Source organism: Glossina fuscipes, unplaced genomic scaffold (genome assembly GCF_014805625.2).
Source record: "Glossina fuscipes isolate IAEA_lab_2018 unplaced genomic scaffold, Yale_Gfus_2 59, whole genome shotgun sequence".
Classification (NCBI taxonomy): domain Eukaryota; kingdom Metazoa; phylum Arthropoda; class Insecta; order Diptera; family Glossinidae; genus Glossina; species Glossina fuscipes.
The window spans coordinates 490,551-517,772 of NW_023998431.1; the positions used below are offsets into that span (position 1 = coordinate 490,551).

General features: G+C 32.2%; 1 protein-coding gene and 1 non-coding gene across 2 annotated transcripts in view; one reads left to right on the forward strand and one right to left on the reverse strand.

Moving 5' to 3' along the window:
• LOC119637282 (eye-specific diacylglycerol kinase) overlaps positions 1 to 27,222 on the reverse strand; it is a 265,570-nt gene that overhangs the window by 127,719 nt on the left and 110,629 nt on the right. The window lies entirely within an intron of this gene.
• On the forward strand, positions 17,808 to 17,879 carry Trnac-gca. Its single transcript has one exon. It is a non-coding gene; the product is annotated as a tRNA-Cys (tRNA).

The following is a 27,222-nucleotide window of genomic DNA, read 5'->3' on the forward strand; positions in this document are numbered from 1 at the left end:
TGTAGGTAAATAATTTTGACATATTATACATAGCAGATACTATCATTATTATGCGTACTTTTACATTCGTATTATCTGGACTTCCTAGATTGCCATCTAGCTTATTATCTCATGGATTTCACTATACAAGAAACAAATATGAACGAAATGTATAGTCAAGCAGCAACTCGCTCATTACTACTTCTCTAGTACCCTCAATAAGAATAGAGATCTGTGGAAAATCTTAAACCCCAGTAGGTGACTTCTTAGTAATAGGTTCCTCAAACAGGCCACTGCTGAAATTCTGGATGGCTGCTTCAATATAGAGTGCTCGTCGCCGGGAAAATGAAGTTATTTTGAATGCAAAATCTGTCTGCTATCTGTCCATTGATATCGTGACAATTAAATCGAAATTTTGCTTAAAAGAACAAATCTCGCAACCTGCGGTAAAGTATAAACGGAGAGCTTTTGAAAAGCAGCCAAATTGAGTGCATCGAGCATTTCACATAGAATACAAGAGGGATGCAACGACAAAAATGTTGCCGTACTTTTAGCATGTACCCGTATCTGTCCACCCAATATCATTTTGCGTTGTGATGACTTTTGGGCAATCGCATATAGATTAAGTACTAAATACTGAACTTATTCGCATTTAAATTTTGTCAGACTAGCAAAAAAATGAGCATATGGATGGAGAAAGAAATCTATTGGAAAGAAACGGAAAAGGAATTGGATATTGTTATCGGTTATGTAAATCTCACTTTATTACCCCTACACTTTAAAGTCACTGTTCTCTGTTGTGTGTTATGCGTACTGTTATTTAGACAGTCAGTTAATTATTTGAATTTCCCTTAGGTTTTCCATTGATGGGAGCATGCGCTTAGCAAATTTCAGTCTAGCGTGACTCATTTGCTATACGACTTGATCGAGATCTAATTGCAAAAATTTCCAATATTTGATTAGAGTGACATATATGATACTGATAACTAGCGAATCAAATAAATTTAATTTTTAAGTTTTTCAAAGCGAGTAAATCTGAATTTCGAATTATCGAACTATTTCGGTCATATTTAGTGAAATATTTTATTTTTTTTTTTTTTTTGCTGCACAATTATTCACTTAACTTGTAATAATAATAAATGCATTTAAAACTTGATTATATATGTGCATAAATAAAGCATGCATGCTTGCGTGACGTTCGTTTCGAAATCGTTTGAATGCATATAATACGAAAACACTCGAAATCTATTGACACACATAGGAAATGTTTAAATTTCTGTGAGTTTGAAAGCATACGAAATCTAACGCATTATAAATGAAGACAAACATACGTACATATTCTACATGTAAATGTCTTCTTCAAAAAAGAGTTGGAAATTATTATGAACATAAGTGCGGTTAAATATTCTTTTCAAAAAGAGTTCACACTTTTCATATCCTTTATGCGTTAAATTGTACTAACAATAACTTTTTGCTTACTCTTTAGGACACGTATTGACCTCGCTCGATGCTACTAATATAATATAATAATAAAATATTTTTAACATAGCAATTTTTAAACACACAGAGCGACTCTTGAATATTATTCACACTTTTAAAGGGGTTTGTGTGTCAAAGGATGACAAATCGATATGATTTATATGACCTCGAACTCTCAGTCAGCTGTTTTGAAAAAAGAAAACGTTCAATCAATAATCTAAGCGATTTATGTGAAATTTTTTTTCAGTTTTTCCAATTTTCGTGGGCGTCTCTGGCAAGCGAATCGAACAAAAGCGAAACGAATCAAAACTTGACCTGTGAAATCGAAACTGTAGAAAAGATATTCACACACGTCACAAACATCTGTTAACAAAACAATTGAGGTGGACTCAAAATGCGTGTCATACGTTTTATGCAGATTGCAATCGTGAGATTTTAATGCCGAAGGTGTGAAAGAGCAACATGTAAAAACTATGATGTATTGTAGCCGGGCAAGGCCAGCTATTACATACTCTATGCCAGGTTGCCTAATACAACTCATTCAATTCGCTTTACACCTAAGTGTCATATGAGAGACCAAAGTTTAATCAGAAGTTTTACGCAGAGAGGGGTAAGATAAATAAACCTTTGCAGTCCATGGTACACTTCTGTAAAATCACTGTTTTCTAACAAATTTTCATTATAAAGCATTAAAAATCCAACCCTCGTTTCCATATAAGGATTTATTTCTCTTTATAAGAAAGTTCATGTATATGATTCCACTGAAAAGAATGAAATAAATAAACAGATGTAGTAATCATTAGAATACTGTATTTTTTTTTTTTTTTTTTTTTTTTATCAATTTCTGTCGCGAAAAATGTGGAGCTTTTTCGGGGTAGTGGATGCAAAAATAAACCAATTCAACATTCGTAGTCAACAATATTCGTTGTTAGACCAGGACACATCAAAACGTTTAAAATGTTGTGCCTTACAGTCTGAACAAAAATTACATAGACAGACGTACGGACAAGCAAGCTTAAGTTAATTCGAAAAATGATTCTAAATGTGGTACAGTACAAGAGAATTTCTACTCGTTCTGGTAGTTGGATGCATCTTCACAAATTTAACATATCCTTAGCAGAAGTGACGTGAAGAGGTCGAGAAAGTTTAAAGCAATATGTTCGATGACTGCATCTATTGGCCACCATCCGGTATTTTCATTCTATTATAGTCTTTGTATTATCGATTTACCTCTCGTTTGAAATGAGTTAACCATGAGTCCATTTATTTAAATGCTATTAGCTTCATTCAATCAGGATTTCTAATCATAGAATCACAAAATTTAATTGCAAAGTTATTTACATACATGTTTGCAAATCAATCAAAATTCTTTGCCATAAATTGTTTTTAGTTGCAGCAATTTCACGCCGTTATCACTGCCCCGATAATTCGAACGATAATGAAACAAGAAGAGTGCGAGACGTGTCACTGCTGTTTCGCTGAGTGTCGATCAGCTGAATGTAGTGTATTGTGAGTAGGCCCAACTAAACTAACCCACCACTGTCGAACTGATGCAATTCAGTCAAAAAATGAGCACAAAACTACAGAAAGCATGATATCGTCATTTTGCGGGCTGACGACACTCCACCCCATATTAGTGTCAAGCTTGCCCATTACACGTTAGTAGCGCTTGTTTAGAATGTGCTATCACAACTGCGGTCATCGTCATCGATTCATTACTATTTCCGATTAATACATCTTTCAACCGATTACCTATATAGTCCGTTAAAGCAAAACTACTAGTCTTGTCTTATCTAAAAGAAGAAAACGTTTCTTATATATTATTTTATTTTTCTCATAAAAAAAAAAAAAAAAATAAAATTTATTTTGCACAATTTATTAAGAAAACTGCAATAAATTGAATCTATTTGACAAGTATTTTATTTTAAATCTACGTCGTTTGTATATTAATAAAAAATTCAACTCAAGAGAAAAAACTTTTTCTATTTGCTTTTGCTTATATTTAAATCAATGTATTAGGAAGAAAAAAATAAAAAAATAATAATAAATAAATATAAAAAAACTTGAGAATTAACGTTTATGATATATTCACGGATCTATCAAAGTAAGAGCATACATATAACACACACCCACATAAACTTGTTTCGTATTTTACAGGCAACTTTAGTGTTTTTTGAAACAAATTTATCGAAAAAATTCAAGCAACACCCACTGTTGTTTATGTTTCATTCTAAAAAGCTTGCTGGCAAAAAGACAAAAAAAGAAGAAAACAAACAAAATAATTATATTCCGGTTGTGGCCGAATTTTTTATGTCCACTCCTTTGTCATCAAAAAAAAAAAAAAATAAAAAAAATAAAAAATAAATTCAAAAAAATACAAAGATTATGGAAAATAATGAAGAATTCTTTACTAGTTGGTCTGGCTGGCTGGAGCTGACTTATTCTATTTTGTATGTGCACTGTAAGATCATGTTTCTCGCTGCACGTATTGCAATTTATGAATGATGAGCAGAAACACCAATTTATTGCTTTTGAAAATCAATCTCTTTGCAATTCATGTTATAATTTATGCCGATCCAGGCCATTTCCAATACCAATGTGCAACAGCCTGCGAATTTGAAGCCGAGGTCATAATTTCGGCAACTGAAAGTGTGGTTACCTCGCAAACAAGCGAATAAACAGAGCCGCTTAAATCAATTCATATTTTGATGTTGATCGAGAATGCATTAAGTGCACTTTAAAGGATCTCAGAAGCTTCCGGTCTTCTGGGGATTGCAAATCTTGTACCAAACGAATGTAGCCCATCCGTGCGCAGTGGTGGATAGAAAAGCGAAATAAAATGAAATTACTTTGTATTTGCTTTCCTTGCTCTTTCAGTTACTTAAACTTTTTCTTAAAAGAGCACAGTACAGTTATCCGCTAATGTACCCTTACGTTGCTGCCGTTGTTGTTGTAGCTGTCTTATCATTCATGTATTATTTACATATCCATTTAGGAAATTCACAGAAATGCAAAAAATACTTTGTTCTAAGGGTACATATGTGTACTTAAAACGTTTCCTGATTTTGTCTTTGTAATCTCGTTTCTTTCTTCCTCTTCCTCTTCTTATTCTTCTCTTTTTTTTTTGTGTTATTGTTGTTGTTATTGTTGTTTTTTTTTTTTTTTTTTTTTGCTTTTGTTATTTTACGTCAGTTACTTTATGCGGTGCTTTGTCTTCAATACGTTTGCAAACAAGTATTATAAGAAAAGTGTATTCGACTTGTGAATTATATTTGTAAGTCACGTAAATTTTTAATGCAAACGTTCACGCCTACATTTAAGAGTATCTGCGAAACTCCTAAAACTTGTAATGAAATTTTCAAGCTTTCTCTTTGCCATGTGAACAGGCTGACTACGCGATTTTCATTTCACTCGATGAAGATGTATATAATTTACTTATCTTTGCGTAAATGCTTTCTATCTCTTTACACCCTTCCCACGAATTTCGTAGAGCAGTGCAATGTTGTCTATCATTCTGATTTAAGAAATATGTTAACTTATTTTGCTAAGCAAAGCAATGTTACGAGCAATGTTAGTAGGGTAATAGTAAGTTTGCAGCAATAAGAAGGCCTTCAATGAATTGAAAAAGTTAACTAAACTTTTATTTTGAAAAATATATTCATAAAAGTTATTATTCTTCTTCTCATCTCTAAATTTAGCAATAATTTACAAAGAATATGTACGTATTAATGCATCCTTCATATACCATTTCTTATATACAATAAACGCGCCCTTAGCTTCTCTTTTTGTTTGTTGTTTTGAAAAAAAAAAAAAAAAAAAAAAAAAGGACGATTCTACCGAAAAATTGTTTTACGGCTCTTTTAACTTCCTTCCCTTTCTTCTATTACTTCTTTAATGCATTTTTTAAGAGCTTTCACAAAAATTTTAAAGCAAACAACGACATACGAGCTATGCAAAAACAACATTTATTCACTTATTTTTATTTTTTTTTTTTTCATATAAAATTGTCTTTAAAAATTTGTTAACAACTAATAATATTAATATTAAATTTTTTTTTTTCTATTTTTAAATAACGCCTTGAAGGTGTGTTATTTTAATGAGAAGCTACCAACAACTAATATATTAAAAGATACACCCATGTACATATAGACGAGAACAAGTAAATATAGCGAGACGTTAAATAGCCTTCAACATCGCATAAACAATAAGTAAGAAAGTCACGTTCCGTTCACTGAATGATGTTAAACAGAAGACTACAAGAATAAAATTTAGAGGATACTGTGCTTATGTATGCACATACCTATGATTATTTAAATATTACTTTGGCGTTACCATGTCGATCTGCATTTTCGATTAGTCGGACACTTCTTATTCGCCCTAAACAAAATATAGGCGACTGACCCTTTTTTGGAATGTTCTTCCAAGAATTTTTATTATTATTCTCTTGCTATGAATCCTTCCCTTTAAATTCAATCATTTTCAACTCAGCAATGTTTCTGCTTTCATTTAATTGAGTTAAGATATATTTTGACATTTTATCTTATTTACCCGAGGTAGCCATCACTGCTTAGAAGGAAGATTTTAAAATGCCGCGCCTATCGATGTAGAACCGGCTCAATGTTATTACTTTTCTCACCTTCTTGCCATAATTCTCACAGATTGGTAAAATAATTTATTCGGTTTTTGTGAATATCCCATCCCTTTCATTTTAATTCAACTCAATAGTTTTCTTGCTTATCCTGACTTTTGCTTAAAGCTTTTTATTTAATATAGAAAATACACTTAATTAACTCTCAACTGACTTATGAGCTGAATTTTTTATTTTGTTATGTTTGCACACAACATCTTAGCGCTGTCATAATTCCCTGAGCTAAGAGTAGTTGTTCATTGGCCATTGTATACATACTCTAATTATCCTTGCCGTTTAACTAAAAAATATATAGGTTTTTTTTTTTTTTAATAACTAAAAAAGATCACTCAATAAGTCTCCTGTCTGACCCATGTACGCTATTACTGATAACAGACGCATACGATTTCTAGATCATAGCATTCTTCAAACGATACATGTCAAACAACGATACATGTACAACAGCGTCGGTTTGAAAGATGGACATTGGTGATATTGGACCTCTCTGTTCGAGCGAAATGGGCAGGTGTTTCAGAAACCATAAGAAAACTACATGAAATTGTTTTGCAAAACTGAAATTTATGGTTACAGGAGGTAACCGACACCTTAAAGACATTAGAAGTTATTGCGTTTGTTATTTTGCCTGGACATTTGTTCATGAGAGAGCTCTCTTAGGCGGGGGTGCCACATTTGCTCACTTTTCACAACAGCATATTAATTCAGAGTGTTGTTGACGCGATCGTGGGTGAAACATGGATCTATTGCTACACTTCAGAATCAGATCGGCGATCGGCGGGGTGGACAGTAACCACAAAAGCCGACCAAAAAAGTAGTGTTACTAAAACAACCGTTACCTTTAAACTAATGATCAAAATATCACGAAAGTTTGACATCTCACGTTTGATGGGTAATACTATCCAGAAATCATATGAATATGTCAACAGTGGTGCCTTATATTTGTGAGACTGAGAACTTATTGAGTGATGTGGTGTGTAATAAATATCTGTATACAAATAATATATAGTGTCTATTTACAATAAACTAGAGATGAAATTTACTCTTCCTGCAGCGAATAATGTGGGCTTAAGATAAGGTATTCACCCATCATCATGCCAACAGGCACTTTGCGAGGACATGTTCTCCCTTTAGATCGGAATAACTTTCAAACTAACAGAGTGTTAATGGAAATGAGAATGAGACACAAATTATGTCAGGAACACATGAGGAATTTGTCTGATCATGGTTGAGAGTGCGATCGAGACTAAAGTGCTTAACCTATTAAATGGAATGAAAAGAATTTCGTCAAGAATGAAAATCAACTTCTCCTCTTAACGATATTCTTTTCAACTGAACGCTAAAATAAGTGCATAAACGTAAGGTAAATTTTTATATTAATTATAATAATGAATCGCGGCAACGAGTGTTAATATGATATGGTGTGATGCTCGCTACTTCAGTATGATAGGTTACATATAATGGTCAGGATACATTTTTGTAACGAGTTTTCCAAAAAAGTGATTAAAAATGATTGTAATCATATTCTGTATAAAGGTGGTAGTTGCAAAAGGTTTCCAACTATTTATAGCGCTCGTAGCGTGTTAACCTTATCTACATACCTACGATTGATTTTATGTGCACATTAATTCTATTTGTTTTCGTGTTATGCCCAAATATAACTGTACGAGTTCGCTCTGTATACTGTGCGCACTACTGATCGACTTAGAATATGGTTTTTTGTGTTTTCCTCTATCATCTGGAAGATTTGTATCGCGAAAATTTAGATGAAGAAGGCTGAAGCTTAGACCGTTCATATTAACTTGGAAGTAACGGCCCGATATGAGGTTTAACATTTTTTCTTCAAAAAGTTTTCTTTATCGAAAACTAAGCACGCACTCGGCTGCTTAGCATCTTCAATTCATCCCCGGCCCACTGGCAAATTGTCCTCGTTTGCAAGGCTGACATGGTTTGCTCGAAAATCACATTCATCCCAAACCAATTTAATTATTTCCCTAGTTTCAGCAGGATTTTTTTCTAATTTAAAAGGGAATATTATATAATGGCGTAAATGTTGCTGATTGATATGTATCTCTTTACACTACGATGTACTCTGAAGGATGGGTAAACAAGTGAAACCTATACCGCATATACATCAATATCTAGATTTCGGGAAAATTGAATGCGGACGATACGCTTTACGTAGCAATCAATTTCACCGTAAAGAATTTATTCCCACAGCGTTACCTTATAAGGATTAGCAAATCCACAATCAACAAAAAATGTATTTATTAAAATTTTATTACTCCGAAATTCATTTTTAATAACACCTTCTACCTTGTTCGCTTTCATCTACAAAGATCGGAAAGATTTAACGTTCAATTGCCAATAAAATCTAAGCCTAATGTCCGTTGATTTTGGAACTGAAATTAAAAATTCGAAATATGTTTCGTGTGTTTGGAACGGAAGTAAAGCGAATGAAAGTTTCATTTTCAAAGCTTTTAACTAACATTTACATGCAAAATAGATTGTTATGTAGATTTGCTCTGAAAGCCTTAATATCTATTATTGCTAGGTAAGCAAGTTAAAAATCGACATATTGTTATTGCGTTTGACTAATGGAGTAATATTTTTATGAAAACGCAATCGCAAATTTCTTTCTAATAACTTTACGCCGTTTTCCTCTCACACTCAAATTCGAACGAACCACTTATATACTTGAAATGTATTCTAGAAACTAAACAGAACAAAAGCAAATTAGAAAAAAACAATAACAAAAGAAATGGATACCGATAGCTTTAGGCGGCAGCAGCAGTACTGTTACAATATAACCGCCTAACCATTAGGTTGTCCTGGAAGTTTCTTTCGGGTTTTCACTACACATAAAGAATAAACATGACGTTTTTAATGAATTCAGTTTTTTTACAATCTCACGAATCGTTATGTGTCGCGCATAAGCTTTTTTTGATTGTCATGAAAGGTACTTGGTCTATCAAAATGCGATAAATCTTTCACTGAAAATTTCCAGAACGAAATTTGGCAAAGCAATTTTGATAAGTGCATTCCACTACGACATTAGCTCCTTCCCTTCTCTGCCCTTTTTCGAAATAAAAAAGTAAAATATCCCTTAATTGCTCGCTTTGAGTTTCCACGTCCTGGCGACGTGGTTTTTTACATGGCTATAGCCATCTGAGAAAAGCTATTTCAACCTAGTGTTGGGAAAACCCACGAGAAATTTCCGGACTGCCTAACTTAACTGAACGTGTACATTTCAAATAGTATGTACGTTTGTATTTCTGTCGGTAGTTTGCTTTAGATAGAATGCGAATCTTTTTTTATTTTTTCTGATAAACATACATACCTTGATATTGGTAAACTGAGATTCACCATTTAAACAAAAATTGTGCCTTGTAAGTATTGCCAGACCAAAAAAAAAAAAAAAAATTAAGAAAAAAGAAACCAAAATATCACTATTACGATGCAAAGCAAAGCAAAGGCAGTAATAAGATTTTTCATATGGCTAAGTCTTCGTCCTGCAAACTTACAGTTGATAGAATGCATTCTTTGAAAACTATTTAACGAGCGCGAAGCAGCAAAGGCAACAGTCAGTTTATTTGAAGTCTATGGAAAAATGCTCACAAACTCACACAAAAACAATCTAGCTTTAAGAATTCATCGACAGATGAATTCAGCCAGAAACTGGCTGAAAAATTATCTTCGCAAAATTGCTGAGCGCCTCTTATTGAAAGCTTTTAGAAACCGTAAAAACAATATTAGTGAAAAATTCTATTAATGGATAATAATGCATTAAGCAACAATATGAAGATAATAAATTGTGGAACGAGAACGAAGCCAGGAAAATATGTGATGAAAAAAAATATATATATATTTCAACGAAATGATTTTAATTCTTTGAGCAAACATTACATGGTAAGGACTTTTAAAGTTCAAAGATAATTTCAAAAAAAAAAAGAAAAAAGAAATTAATTTTTATTCGCTTTTACACGTCAACCGCTCTTGCAAACTTTCTTTTGATTATGTGCTATACGTTTCAAGCTATAGTTTCTTACTTGTGTTGGGCTTATTTATAGACTGATAACACTATTTTTCCAATACAAGGCTTCACTTCACAAATTTTATATTAATATCTACCAAGAATGCTAGGTTACAATTTTCTCTCTAGGGCGTGTTAACTTTTGGATAGGACCCGTGCCCATTTTCAAACTTTAAAGCTAACCAGAAATCAAGAGGATATAAAACCAATTCCAGTTTTCTATCTAAATTTTTGCGACCGCGAACATTCGAACAATATATGTCAGACCGACAGACGACGGTTGAACAAGGTTGAACTGATTCAGAACTTGAGACTAATCAAGGACATATCATAGTGTTTTATATATATGCTATTGGCTTACTGCCGCGTATTCCTTGGCCATAGTATATTAAAGAAGAAAAGTTAAACAATTTGCTACTAAATAGCAAACTGTTATATTAGATAAAGGCGAAGGGCGAATAAGGAAAAAGTGCCAGCAATTTTGGGCAGCGCAAAATTCGGTCTGAACTGAATACAATACCTTTTACGTTCTTTTCTTCTTTTAGTTTATTTCCTTAGCTTTGCGCAACGTTGAATATGTTGTTTAAAATATTTATAATTAAAAAAGAAATTTCCCAAAAGGCCTGCAAAATAGTTAAAAGCATTCGGGTTCATAAACGGAGAAAAATAGTTTTCTAAAAAATAAAATTCGAAAAAAAAAGGTGAAAAAACTATATTAACCTTTGTGCGACACTTAGATACCCATCAATAATAAGAAAAAAGAAATGATTAGAATTTCGCTAATAAGTTTGCAGGGAGAGTCCGAATATTGCTTGAAAGCATGTTTGTGAAAAGCATCTTGATGACGTCACGATTTAGGGCATTTAAATGATATTCCATTTTCATCCGACTATCAATCAGAAGAAGATATCTGCTGTATTTGGATAGACTGGTTGGGCCTATACTGCTCGATGGACTCGTCTGACTTAGCAGTCAAACTTAACTGAAAATGCGACATATATTTTGATCAAAATTTTTGTTATTTTGAAAATTCAACAACTGATATGTGTCATGGTCGTGTCGACTGAAAAACCTTTTTATCAAATATACACAATTTTCGATGCATACTTTTGCGCGTAATAAATCGAATGAAAAACTTGAAGCTCTACCTATTGGTTTCGTCCTTTACTTCTCTTAAAATTAAAATTCAAATCGTAAGCTATTGTCAAAAGCATTCGTGGTTTATTAAAAACCTCTTATGAATATGTAATATGTATGAGGAGCAAACTTTCCAACAACGGCAACCTCACTCAAGCAGAAGAGAAATATGTTTATAAAATAACTTTTGAATTTTTATACACCAACATCCAACGACGAGGGTATATTTGCATTATCAGAACGCTTGCAACACCCAAAATTGAAAAGAATATATTCATCAAATCGACATTAAATTCTGAAACAATGTAAGCATGTTCGTCTATCCGTCCTTGTACGGAAAAAAATCGTTTGGTCGCAAAAATTAAGACATCGGCTTCATATTTGGCATAAAGAACGTGGATGTGCTTGCACGTATCGTATTATTGAAAAAGAAAAAAGAAATCAGTCATAGAACACGCCCACAATGCACAATATAAACTAAGAACATATCTGCTCTCCGTATTTTTTGCACACTACTTATAGATTACAACGGATTAACGTTAAAAGATTTTCACATGTTATCCATAAAAATGTGAAAAAAGCAGCCGAATCCATCCAATATGATAAAGTGTTATGATGGGTACAAAAGATTCGATCACAACCGAATATAATTTTCTTACTTGTTTCTTTTCGACTTATTTTATGTATACGTAAAAGGAACGACTATACTTACGTATGCATATTCATAAAGTGTGTTCCAACACTAATAATGCATTATGTGGTCATAAGGGAATAAGTAAATTTTTTAGCTTTAACGTTATTTGACTGGGGAAGAAATTGTGTGCGAAAACATCAAGAGCATAGAAGTTTTACAAAAACAAATTACAGACATTACTATGCATAAGTAATTAGTAATTAGAAGAAGTGAAATAAATGACCGCATCTATGTATTATCGTGTACATAAAGTAAATAGCAATTTAAACAATTTTGTTGTTCTACTAGCGCCTAGAAAAGCTTCTTCGTCAGAGGACTTAACGCAAAAATAAACAAATATTTCGATAGAAATCTTTACAGATTCTTATATTTTAAATGAGGACCTTTACTTATCCACAGTAGCTTTAAAAAATATTTCGAGTATAATTCAAGATTAAGAAAACGAAATTTTAGATTTCGTTTCTTCTCCGAGATTCTTGTAATAACTGAAGGTGAAGAGCCCCGACACACTGTAAAACACCCTGCACCATCCTACAATTATTTTTATAACGAATATCCGAAATAAATTATCATATGAACAGCTCAAGCGATTTTTAATGGCCAATGGGCCAAAACAGGTCAATGTACCAAATGTCATTAAAATATCTTAAAAAGCGCGCCCTATAAATTAGATCGATTCAAGACGTGATTTTAAAACGATCGGTATAATAAACGATGCGTCTATTTCAAATTCTTCTGGGTATTGCATACATCCGCATCAACTTAATATACTCTAATGTAACGCAGCTAGTATAGGTAATACCAAATCAAATTTTAATATTTTCACTATTATTAAAATGAACAAAAATACTCCAGACATATTGGAATATGCGGACAACAAAAGGTTTTTAAATAGAAAAATATCTGATGTATTGTCAGTTATATGTAAAGGCTGCAAAGAAGGGAGAATGCTATATATAACCGAATTTTCTGTACTTATCGTCTTTAACTTAAAAGCAAGTCGAAGAACATAAAATTTTAATACTTATAATAGTATATGGGCGTGGACAATTTGCAAAGGTGCCGTAAAATCGTTTACAGAATGTACATCTAACTTTTTATCGTTCCATTTTTTGTAGTTTAAAGGAAAGGATCAAAAGATTTCAGTCCAAATTTGACGCCGATGCCGATTTTTGCGAGCGATAGAACGTTTACCACACGCATTACGCATACGAGCGAAGCGACAGATAAAAACGATTTTGCAATCCCACGCATATAAGCATTTCCAGGCAAAGTATAAAGATATACCTAATAAAAGAGTATAATTTTTGGTACTTTATGACGAAAATGAATAAAGCCTTGCATTCGATGAAATGATGTAGGGTATTTCATGGTCGCCTTTCTCCATCTATAATGCTTGCTGTTTTGTTCTATTCATAAGAAAAGATATCGCACAGCGTCTGTGAAGTATAGGTATTGTTGGTCATCGCAAAATACGGCTTACATTTAACTCTCTCTTGTTTGCCATTCGTCTAACTGTTTGTCTACTGTTCAGCACTGTTAAAACTGCAAATAGAAAATTCACTCCTCAATGACATATATTCTGATCAAACTCAACTAAATCGTTCAAAGTCAGCCATCTACCTTCAGCGCAGTTGTAGAAATAATTTTTGTTTAACGATAATTTTAGTGAATTCAAAGATATAGTTACAGTTAACAGAAAATCTCAACACATGTCAGTGGATTTAAACAGAACCAACTAAATGGTACGCTGTCCCAACATACGAACCAGTAAAATCGCTGAACTTTTGGTGCTTCTATTGCCACTAACAGTAGTAGCGCTGTTAATTAACAGCCATTTGACTACTTGCTCTTTCGTTTTTATTATTTATATGGGCAAGAATACTGTTAAACTTTCACACATACATACAATACAATTAACAAAACAACAGCGCATAGACAGAATATACGCTACATGTAAGTGTATATGTACAGAAAAAAAAAAAGGAAAAGCAAAGTCTACGTAGGCATAATATACAACTTTTATTCGTTGCACAGTTTATTTCATATTGAAGAAAATTTGCTTCAATAAATTTCGGTCTCTGGTCTCAAACGTTTAGCCTTTGAACGAAGAATTGTCAAATGCTTCATAAAGACGATCACCTTTTTTTATCTAAGGTGTTACTCTTATCAAATAAAGAAACTTTTACATGCCGATAGAGCGAGCAAGTACTAGTATTCAACGGCTTCATTAATAAACGACTAGTACTCGTAGTAATGACAAGTTAGCAGTTTGTGTTTTATTGACACCGCATGTTGTCATAAGGCATTTAATTGCTCGATTCGATAACAACAACTTTGTAAAAGAATATGCAATGTTCGATAATTAAATGGTAAACTCTCATAATTTGAAAGTTCAGAAGAAAAAAAACTTTAAATATATGCAAGAAATTTTGTATGTTTCCATGAAAAGACTGCATATTTTAGAGCTTCTGCTTCAGATTCAAATGAACGTTGAATGTTGTTTTTTCTTTTCACTTAATCTAAAGAACTCACCCGCTGGAAGTTACAATTTTTTACTTATGCATTTAACCTTGTAGTAAGCACACGGAATAGTAGACTGACCTATAAATTTAAGCTTATTCAAAATCTCGTACTTGTTGAAGCGTATTTTTCGAGACAACAAACGCAATGAGACGCTTTGCATAATCCTCCTCTTGAAATGCGTTCATTATTAACTTTAACTTTTACGAAAAATGAGATGAGAAATGCTAGCGTATATTTTCATATACATTTCCCACAGGTTCATTGTGGTGATCAGAAAATAAGGTGAATTTCATTATAAAATGAAACATTTTTATTTATTCTTTCAAAACAAATTTCATTGCCTTTAAAATACTCCCAGTCCGATAAAATGGAACTTACGGCAACGTAATGCCCAGTCCTCGAAGCAATTAGAAAATTCTTGTTCTCCGGTCATCTTCAAATCAGATTGTATTTTCTAAATCGAGTTGAATCGGTATCCTCGAGGCAGTCTTTTGAGTTTGAGTTGAACGCAGCCTCTTAATCCAAATAAAATATGCATAGCATCAGCGAGACCTTTAATTGTCAATCGATGATTTTCAAGAACCTTCATCGGTATCATCGGTAAATACTTATAATCATTTCTGGCGTTGCTCGTCTTAAGGTGGCTTTTTGCAATCAAAATGCTTTTTTGCGATTCTCAAACTTTTCGCGGCAGAATATTCATTCCTCAAGCAACATGAATTTGAACGCAATGAATTTGCTATACAAAATCAAAAAGAAGCATAATGAAAATGGAAAAAATCACCTTTGTATGTTGTGTACGTATAAAGACAGGTGTAGATAGATGTAAGAGAAACTACTGCCCACACGAATTAAAAAAGTTTTTAAAATAAGATTCCATTGCATCCCCGAACTTTAAATAAAAAATTCACATTATTTTTTGATCACAGAAGCACACACACTTTTGTTCAATCTTCGTCTACAAAGTGATGGCATTCAAATTTTAACGTAATAGAGTAGCGCGCAAGATATCCTCAGTTTGGACAGCAAACATTTTTTGCGTTTTAAATATGGCTATAAATTGTGTTTTTTAGGGTTGACATGATAATAAATGAATATGCTAAACACGTTTTAAGCACAACAGTGTTTTTTTTTTCTGTTGTATGATAAATATCCTCTGATTTATTCATTAAGATTAATGACAGAAAAAAACGAAAAATAATTAAGAAATTTATTTCAAAAACATGTATCGAAACAAAGCCAATTTGTTAAGCTTGAAAAGAAATTTGTATTAAAACCTTTTGCATTTACGATACGAAAACTTTAACATTATAAAATGTCAAACATACGATATTTTTCCTTTGTCAAAGACTTTATCAACTGTCATGTGCATACATTTCATACATATATTTTATAGGAGAAAATAGTCATATCATAAACGGTCTTTTGTGATATGAATATTCTTAAAGAATGTCGCCATAATCTTAATAAATATATTTTAAATTTTCACTTTTAAAACAAAGATATACTGCGAGCATTTTTATTAGAAATTTTATATCATATCATTACTTTTTAATAACGCAAATATATTATTGCTTATTTAATATAAAATATACTATATTTAAAAAAAAAAAAAAAAAAAAAAAAAAAAAAAAAAAAAAACATTATAGTTAGTCAACGCCCTACGCGAATTCACCTAATTATTCAAATTATTTTAGTAATAGTACATCGAAAATTAGACATTATTTTCATGCAACGGCGTGTAGTTTTCATGTAAGCCCGCAAAACATCATATGACGTAATCCAAGTGTAGCAAACTTAATTTACTTGCCAGTAATTTAGAAAATAGCCTTTCTCTTCATACAAGCGCTTGAATTTTATAATATTTTATATGTTATGGTTTAAAAAATAAGCCAACGTAATCCAAAGTTCCTATTGTTAATTTTTATCAGAAAATATTAAAAAATAAGGGCTCTCCACACATTAGAAGCCCTGTACAGATTGGTGTCGAAAAAATAGAGCCATGTGCCTCAAATTTCGCCCAATTAACTTTTATGTCAAATCACTGTTATAAAGAAATTTTCACATTTCTGAGCATCCTTATATGCGGTGGTATCCAAAAAATAGACCCACGTGGTCCAAGTTGGGATAAGTTGATTTCTTCAACAATTTACTATTATGAACCTATTTTCACCACGAAATATTGAAATTTAGATTTTTTTAACATATAAAGATTCCGTTTTCATAAGAACTGTTACAGGAAACCAATTTAGAAGGGCGAAATATTATTACAAAGTGAGTTTTATCGAAAAATTTTGAAAATTGCAATTTTTGCCCATATAACAACCTCTTAAAATAAAGGGTTGTATGGGAAGTGATAGAAAAAGTAGACGGATCCAAACCATTTTCAGCAGCGTTTGTAATTGAGTTGAAACACGTCAATGCACCATACTTCATCAAAAATTGCGAGCTGTAGATTGAACACGAAACTACATGAACAGACATCAGAGGGAGTGAAGGATGAACGGAGACGCACAGACTTAAATCGATTCAGAAAATGATGCTAAATTCGATGCTAATACCGGTATAATGAAAGGTAGGTCTATCTTAACCTCTTGTAGGTGTTAAAAACGTTCACACAAACTAAATATACTCTATACCAAAAGTAGTGTAGGATATAATTAAATCTCAGTTCTTTCTGGGACATGGTAATAAACAAAGATATATGACAAATAAATAGTAAATTCTTATATAATGAAATTTTCTTTAAAATATTTTGAATTTCTTTTTAATACTCATATCTTAAACGAAACACCTAAATGTTTTATATCTTACCACTCATCCCATCGAAAGCCTTCACAGTGCGCAGTAAAGTTATTGCTCTTTGAAATATATGTATATTAAAGGTACATCTTGTATCCTCCTGCACTATTCATCTTAGTCAGTAGATGCAATATAAATTTCGAATGAATTATATGAATGCAATGTATTTAGAAGTTTATCTTCAATGATATTGTTTTAATGCGAGAAATATGTGCTTTAATATTAAACGAGAATTACAAAAGTAATAACATTGCCTAATATTGTACACACAAGTGCAACTAGGAACAAAACAAAAAGCTTTCAATAACTTATTCTTATCAAAAAAATCTCATCAAAAATATTGATTAAATATGCAGACTTATTTTCTCTTATGTAAATTAACATATGCGAGAATAGTATATGTTGCATTATGTTAGATACTGTAATTCTTTGTTGCAATTTTTACGCATATATTTACGATCTCCTTTATGCTCATATATTGCTTACATAAACAATTATCTGGAAGTCTGACACATGGGGATATAGCTCAGTGGTAGAGCATTCGACTGCAGATCGAGAGGTCCCCGGTTCAAACCCGGGTGTCCCCTAGACACTTTTTTTGCTTTTTTCTATTTTTACTTGAGCACAATTTTTATAATACATATTTTTTTTATACACTATAGAAGTGAAACGAGATATTAGTGTATTTGTGCGCATAGAATGCATATTTTAATCGAGGTAGAAAAATAGCTTTAGACTTAAATTCAGTTTATGAGAGGAATTGCACCCTTCTCAGTAATAGTGTAACCATAAACAGATATAGGTCGATCCAAAAAAAAAAAAAAAACGCTTGATAAAATTATGAAGCCTAGCTCCAGCACCCGAAAAATAAAAATGATTCAAATCGCTTTTTATAAGTAAAACGTCTAGAATAATTGCAAAGCAAAACGAGATAACTCTGCCTTATGATAACGTTCTCAAAAAACTAATCATTCCCAGATAAATTTTCCGAATGTTGGTCAGTCTTACACTTAATACAATTGATGAAAGATAATAAAGTTCTTATCCGTGAAACAAAGAAATGCATATAGGACGGTTACTTAACATGAATGCAATGATTCTGTTATTTTGAAGAAGGAGTTTTTCATGTTTTATTGTTTTCGTTGAACGCAAAATTTTCATTTTGAAGAGACATGGAACTCAGGCGATTAGAAAATTAAAACATTTCAACACTTCAAACCATAAGACGTGTAGATTTTATAAATCGGCAAGAATGCATACATAGGTTGAATGAAATGAGCGCATGCAGCGTCACCGGAGGAAAAAGAAACTTGAAATAAAGAACAGCTGCGTTTACCTTATTTATATTCTTTGCAGCAGTTTTTAAGCAAGCGTTCGTATTGAAAAATGGGGAGAAGTGAGTGTCCATGCTCCTGTATGATGTTATCTGTCGATGAGACTTGAGTCCGGTATGAACTACCACTGCCGAAATTTTATTGTACCAGAGGGATATGAAATTAAAATGAAATGATAAGGGAATCATGCAAGTTCACGTGCTCAAAACAATAATGTCATTTCAAATAAGATGATTTATTATCAATTTCTGTGTGAAAACATTTGAAGAATATATCACTATTTGATCCATGTAACTTGTATGAAGTGGCCAAAAAAGGAAAGGCGAAAACTTATATGCAGCGTAGCCTGCGCGTAAATGATGTATACCGCATCCATTCGGGCAGAGAAAGTACTACAAAGTAAACATATCCGAAAGCTGGAAGCTGTTCAAAGCCTATGCACACACAATAGTAATGTATCCATAAAGACAAAAAAAAAATACTACTCGGGAAAGAAATTGCAGCGATGTCTGCACGCTTAAGACCGCTATCTGCTAGAACATTTTGATAGAACAGTAGCAATGAAGGGAAAACGGCTCGAAAGGAAGATGGGCCTAGACCCTTCTTTCAAATGTAGAACAATGGGTGGGGACGAAAAATTTCCTAAACCTGGTCAACAATTTTTGTGCCGTTTCAACTTACGAGCCGATAGCGCATGCGACCTGTGCCAAGACATAAACGACGATGCGCAACACAGGTGGAAATAAACTTTTCAGATCTCTCGAATTAGAAATTACGCCAGGTAACCTGCTCGCAGCGAAAGATGGAAAAAAAAGCGACGATTTTCTGCAAGGCATGGCCCGATATGAAGTAACATAACGGGCCACATCCGAACCTCTAATCAAGGAGGGGGGAAGTAGGACGCTATAATGAGGCTCAAAAGTCTATAAGAGTCCATCTCGAGGTAATGCGAAGGCGCCGTAACAGGATGGCTCTGATACCAGCGTAGGACCAGTAGTTGGCTGTGCGCCGACTCTAAGCCTACAGAGATAAGGTAGATAGGTAAATAGATAGGAATTAGAACGAGCTAAACAACAAATAGTTAACAAAAAAAAAAATAATTGCTATTTATAGAAGTCGTGGTTGTAGTTGTGATGGCTGTTCAAAATTCACTTGAAGGCAAAGGAAAAACAATAAAATGATAGCAAAATAATAATACGCCATAAACTAACTTTGTTTAAATAGCCAACAACGATATTTTCGATAAATTCTTTTTAAAATCTTATCAGACCGTTTTTTTAAAACCTACACCACTTATGGTACAAGGGTGTATCAAGTTTATGCGGATGTGCACAACACCTAGAAGGAGTTGAGATAGCCGCACCATCCATTGTATCGAGACATGTTTTCATATTTGCCCGCAACATACTCTCCTATTTATGCAGAAGCGAATTTCAATGATTTTATGAAAACCGTTAAAATTCGTTTTCATTGGAATTGGTTTTTTAATTTAATTTCTGCGCATACCTGTATGATAATATGAAAAATCGTATTAATTCTTGAGAATTAATCGATGAAATTTCTCATTAATACTGAATTAAAATAAATAAAAAAGTACAAGTATGCCGCTGCCTTTCAAAGCCCTAAGTCGAATCTTGGATGCCCACTCCTAGCCTAAAATGCAAATGTATCAACATTTCTTTTTTTGTTTTCTTTGTTTTGCGTTAATCTCTTGATCGGACTATCCATGTATTACTAAGAATTATTGTGCCGACCATTACATGAGTTTTTATTACATTTCTTAATCTTCTTCGTATGAAATTAATCAAAAATGTTTATTAGTAAAATAAAAAAACCAATTTCAATTTTTCAAGAGCGTATATTTTTCTTAATTAAACAGACATACACATACACGCACACAGACTGTCTGCCAGTTTTCGGATTATACCTAAAGACACTGAAACCTATAGACAGATAGAAATATAACCGAACACAGATCAGTTTTCAATATTACGGTAGTCAAAAATATTCATAGTTTACTATGTTCAAAACTGTGTTTCAGTGCACAACCAAAATTAATGATAAAGTTAATAGATCGTCAAGTTTGCCTGGCTAGTTAATAATAAAATAAAAATAGCAAAGCTTTGGATGTCGGCTTTCAACATATATAATTTTATGCATCAGTTATTTTATTTATTAACATTTATAGGATATTATTTAAAAATAGTCGTTGACGATAATTACGGTAATCACGCAAAGCAGTTTCGCTGCTATTGAATTTTGCATTTATTGAAAGGATATATAGAAAACATTTTTACGCACACATTAATCCTTCCCTGTATTAAGTGTACATAAAACCGCAATCATTTGCTCTACCAAACAGTAATGTGGAAAATATTGTTGCCAACAATTATTTGGTTCACTTTATAATTTTTCAAATGCCATTAAACTATAGCTATAGATGGGTAGAAAATATCGTAATTATTATTAAATTAAAACAAGACAGCGTAATATAATAAGAGTATGCGATACCTTTAAAATTTTTAATTGAAATTATTCATTGACAGCTATTTTGCTCACCACTTTAAAATACTTTTATATAGGCAGTCACCGACAATTATCAAAAATTTGTGTGGGCAACCAACAAATTGCGTTTAATTTAATGAAAATTTGTTTTTTTTTTCTTTAATAGAAGACAATCTTTTTTTAATGGTGTCCAAAGGAGTTAACTTATGAACATTCACCCACGTATCACGCAAAAATGTAGAAGAACTGAATAATAAGCTGACATTTAAATCGGTTATCTTTAAATAAAAATGGGTGTAATTCGCCTACGAACGTAAGGTTTATATTTTAAAAAGGAAAAAAAAGTGATCACTTTGTTAAGAAAAAGTTAAAACAATAAAAAAAATTAAGAGAAATACTCAATTTCTAACGGTTACAGTGATTGTCGAAAAATATTAAGACGAAATTAATGATTGTTTTTTGCAAAAGCCATGGTCAGCCAGCCCAGTAATTCGAGTTGTTTCAGTCATGATCGCTTTTTCTCTTTCTCTATTAAAGTCCAACTATCTTTGGGTTTTTGAAAAGTACATTTAAATTCATTAGTACATCGAACTTCAATATACATTGAAGTGGATCGGTGTATATGTACGATTTTGGATGAGAGTCCCGATCCCTTTAATATTGACATGTTTGTAAGTATGGTAAGTAATAGGTATTCAAGATTCGTTCCAAAACGAAAGTTTTAATGAACGTTTTCAATTTAAAAATGTACTTATTTTGTAGCATATATTTTGGGGTTAAAATAATTTCTTTATTCATTAAATATTTACTAAAACTAATGGATTTCTTTTGTGATCTAAATGCATAAATAAATAATAATAAAATGCTCTATTAAAAGTTTAAAATAAATTAAAAGTTAATTATGACCTACATTACTGATGGCCAGGATATGCTGACTTTGTACCATATTATCATCATGGACAATAGAAGGTGAAATAATTTAGTTTATTAAAATGATCAACCTACGGTCACATTTTATATAAACAGAACTTTCATTGATTTGTTACATCTTAGATACGTCGGCATATCTTCGACAATTTTAAGGGAGTATATTACTAAAAATCAATTAACTTTTACAATTAAAAGCATACTAGAAATAATTCTTCGAATTTTTCAAGTTCTTTTTGATCCTCTGAATACTATATAAAATTGGCTGAACGTATCAAAGATGCCTTTAGAGGCACTTTTCTGAAAAACAATATTTTCGTGACTTTTCGACAGGTAGTTGGAAATATATGCATACATATATATATAGATTCATCCATTTTGTAATTCGGAAACACATCTGATTGAGATTTAGATCAAATTTTTATTCAACATACTATTTGGACCTTTCCATGATATGTGGCCGCATACAGAAGTTAATAGACTTTTTAGTTAAGGCTTCGTAATAAAAGACTATTGCCCGTTTGGTGTAAAGAAAGCACGTCTGATGTTCGTAAATGAGTTTTGCGAATACAAAAATAGACGTTTGGACATAGTTCGTGGGCTAAAAACATCATTTTTGACCATGAAAATGGCTTGGCAGTTACCTTCAATGTAGAACGTGATTATAGATTTTTGGTGACAAAAAGTGCCTACGTGCCACAAAGATAATACGATAGATTAACTCTATTGGGCTTTCTACTACACGGTTAGAGTTGGGAGCGAATTGGCTTACTGTAATAAACCGCGAACATCCAATGACCTTACTCAGCAAGATTACTCGTGTTATCAATCATTCTACCCTACAACACTTATGGTGCAGGATATATTAAGCTTGTGCCCAGAACGACTCACCAATTTTTTATTATGCCAATCGATTCAAACGTTTTTAAGAGTGTCTGTCCGTTTTATTTTTTGTATTCAACCTACAGGCCGTTTGGCTTGGTTCGGACCATTTTTTCAATCACGTCCCATATAACGCATAATCTTGATTCGTCGTTATAAAAAGACGTATTGTAATTTGTAAAATTTCGGGACAAAAATTTAATCCTCCAATAGCTCCAATTATTGCAGATAAAACTGTTTTAATAATTGACATATTAGATAAAAAGTTTAGAAATTAATAATAAAGGAGCCACTTTTTCGTCATGTTAATAATAGTGAGTCTATTCTTGATAAACCTTCAATTACAGTCGGGAAGCAAAAATGAAATGGGGCTGATTGTCTTTCTTTAAGTATATAAAATGATAATAATAATAAAAATCCTTCTGTAGAGTAAATAGTTTTTTTATTAAATTCAAGTACAATTATGATAACAGAAAATAAAAGAATAGATAAAAGATGAGAACAATAAAAAATAAAACATTAATCTTTAAACCTGTTCAAACTCCTAATTGCGACTTCGAAAAAATTGTGGTTATTGATCCAAAAAATGAAATCATTAAAAATAAAATAATGTAATAACTATATGATGAAAAGGTCCAATTGGCAGTACTTCGTGATGAAAATTCATTCATAACAATAATCTGACGTAGAAACTACCCCATACCGAAGTTTGGACGCCAACCCCTTATAAAAATCCTTATCGTAAATAAGGCTTTATATAAAAGCACGCCCTTCCAGGGCGACAAAACCTAATTTGTGGTTTATTATGATGGAAGCAACTGGAAAATAATAAAAGCGTTGACAAGTATATTAAGTTTTCGGAATTTAGACCACCTTGACGATTGAGTATCCTCCAATGAATGAATGCTTTCATGAAAATTATGCATTCATATAAAAATAATGTATAATATTATCTATGTATATAAAAAAATAATGTATAATATCTAATGTATTACTTAAGTAAGCGAAACGGTGTACGGTATCTAAAGGCTGGCCATGCCCGATTGTCCGGCAATAAGTAAAATAAAAGAATATTCTCATTGATAACTTTAACGGTTGAGGTTCTATTACAAATGAAAAGAAAAAACCGACTTATTTTATGACCCTCTACGCACATTAACAATAATCCAAAAGGCTTCCTTGTGATGTAAGCCAATATTCACCAATTTATAGGGTGCGACTACCGGAATAATTAAGGTAAGGATTTGAAAAACAAAACCTCATAACACCCCCCCCGCGGGGGGCGGGGGGCTGTATCCATGCTTTGATCGTTATTGCCCTGACAAGAGAAAGTGATTATCATATCGGGAATATTGCTAGGCAGTGATTGCATACCGTATTAATCGTAGTAATTGTACCTTTATTGTAATATGTAGCCGTCTGCAAACTTATAATTTTATGAAACATATACTCTGTCCTTTTGGTTGCGTACATTCTTCCACTTGCAAGTTCATCAATTAACTTAACCTTTGAAAAAACGCATTCACTTCGCCAATTTTTTAAATGTTAATAGGTTATAATTAAATACGAGAAATATGACATATATTTACACGCTATCGTTTGTTTGTTTTATTTCGATAATGATAATAATTTTGTCGCACTGCGTTCGTTAACTTTAACATTCTATAGCTCAATCTAATCCGGCTTAATCCGGTTTGAACGAGAATTTTCGTTTAGACGATATACGCGTAATAAATAATCCTTCTTTATCCTTTATAATAAACTACTCTTCTATTTTTTTTTTTATTTTTTTTTTTTAATTTAAAATAATTTGAGTTTGTTTTGCTTATATTTGTTCATCAGTCCTCTAGTTTTAGAAATAGTTTCGTTTTGTTTTTTTTTTTTTGGGTTTTTTTGTTTTTTTTTTTTTGTTTTTAAACTTTTTTCTCATAGCTATTGCAAACACTAACATGCCTACATTGGCAACAATGTAACTTGTCAGCACTTTTAAGAGGACGATGAAATATAAATCTATGCACATATATATCATATATATCTACGGTAAGGTTATACTCGTATACTTTGTTTTGCTTCATTTCATTCAATTTCACTAATAGCTGCCCCATAGCATTAAATCGCCTTCGTCGTGCATACAAACGTGCATATATTCTTGATGCACCAAGGTACATATTTGCATGTACGACAGGCGTGTGCATGTTTACAAATTCTTTCTATTTATATTATATTGTCTACAATGCAGAGTAAGAAGAATTTTTAGTGCATATAAATATATATATATATATACATATATATATTCCGCCGTTAGGCATGCATAGAAATGTTGGAAGCCTTCTTTTAATTGCAAATATGAAAAATGTTAGAATACCTTTTCGGATAGACCAATAAATGGAACTTAAAACAAAAGATTTAACGGTAAAAGGATCTTGAATTTATTTTATTATTCTTTTTCGTAAATTTGATTTATATTAATTGTCTACTAGCTATTGATTATTGCCTTTTGCATTTAACTCAAAAATGATGGCCGAGTATATTCATATGTATAAAAGTGCGGATGATTCTAGTCCAATTCGAAATATGAGAATTGTTAAGAAATTTAATATTCAATATTTAGAATCTCATATATGCATGCAAATGCATATATTAATATATACATATGCCTACATTAGGCTCCGTAAATTGTTAATACTGTACAAGCACTCAATAAACTGGATGTCAACTGAAAACTTTCAACTATGATAACTATGTCAATCAAAGAAAGAGAAAGAAAGAGTAAAAGAATTCGATTTAGAGTATACGTTTATTTATGTGTACAGGCGCACATGCAAATATTTTTATTAAATGTAAATTTATCGAAATTGATTTAAAATCCGGATGGAATGAATCTAGTAGCCTTCAAAAACAATAAAATAAAACCCGCGCTTAACTCCTTTCACACAAGATGAAAGCCAACAATACTGCAAATATAATACTACATCAGAATGAAAAATATCGGATCGCCACTATATGGAGTCATTAAATGTATCATATGCCCTAGCACTTGGGCGACTTTTCTTCTAGACGGATATATACGTATTCCACGCCAGTTCTGGTGAGGATATATGAAATTTGTGAAGATCTATGCAACTACTAGAGGCAAGATTACTACGGATTTTTTTTAGTACATCGGAATCTGAATCACTTTCTGCAGCAATGAGTGCATATCTGTCCGTCTAATGCTGTCTGTCTAATGCTAGCCTATGTATTTTTATGATAAAATTTGATACGCCGACATTAGTTAGTCCATGGCTGAACGTCATCGAATATAAATTAAGTATACTTGTAAGTTCAGTCTACATACAACGAATAAAGTCGTTATATCGAAGCATTCGCAATTTTGAACATCTTTCGATGAAAGTCGCTGAAAACTACAATTTTCGCATACTAAGTAATTGTAGAAAATTTCGTTAAGTTTCGCATAACATAATTTTTAAACTTTTCTGATGAAAATTTGTTTTCGGATTATTGATTTGGCAGTTAAATTTATGGACCAGATTGATCTATTTTCCGGTTACTTTGGCCAGGGGAAGTGAAGATTTCACATAGAAAAGGTAAAGTACAAAATCGTAAAGATGTGAGGTAACTAATGGTCGGTCTGTTTTTATTTTTTTTTTTATTTTTATTAAAAATAACGAAAAAAACGCTCTTCCGGCTGTATTCCGGACGTCTTGCCCACTAAGCTATAGGATTGCGACCTAGATTTTAACAATTTCACTTTAAATATTACAAGTTTTACATATCTATGTATGGAACAGCAGAAAGTAGAAAGTATAATCTAAAATTTGAAAAAAATTACTTAAGCTGATATGGTTTTTTTGTGACTCTTTGGAGAACATGCAAATGCTAATTTTCTTTTAAGATTTGCTATCTCTCTTTAACAATTCTACACTCAAGTTGTATCGTGAAATGAAATAAAGTTTATGTTCGTCTTTTATCGGATTTAAAAGTGATGTACAATTCGAGTAAGTTTCGAGCCCGCATCGCCAATTTGACGACTCTAAAGACTCGCTGCTTAGTACTTGTTTGCAGGCCAGCATTATGTTTATATGATACAAGAGATTTCGCATTCGAAATGGTGTTCTGCTTACTTGTTTATAATACAGTAAATTTGGCCCATTTGAACCAAGTTTTTTACATCAGCTTAGTACGCCGTAATACCACTATTGAATGGTTCCTTTTTTTTTTGTCGAAAAATTGTGAATATGGCAAACTATTTTCATAGCACGACTGTTTCCGAAATAAGGTT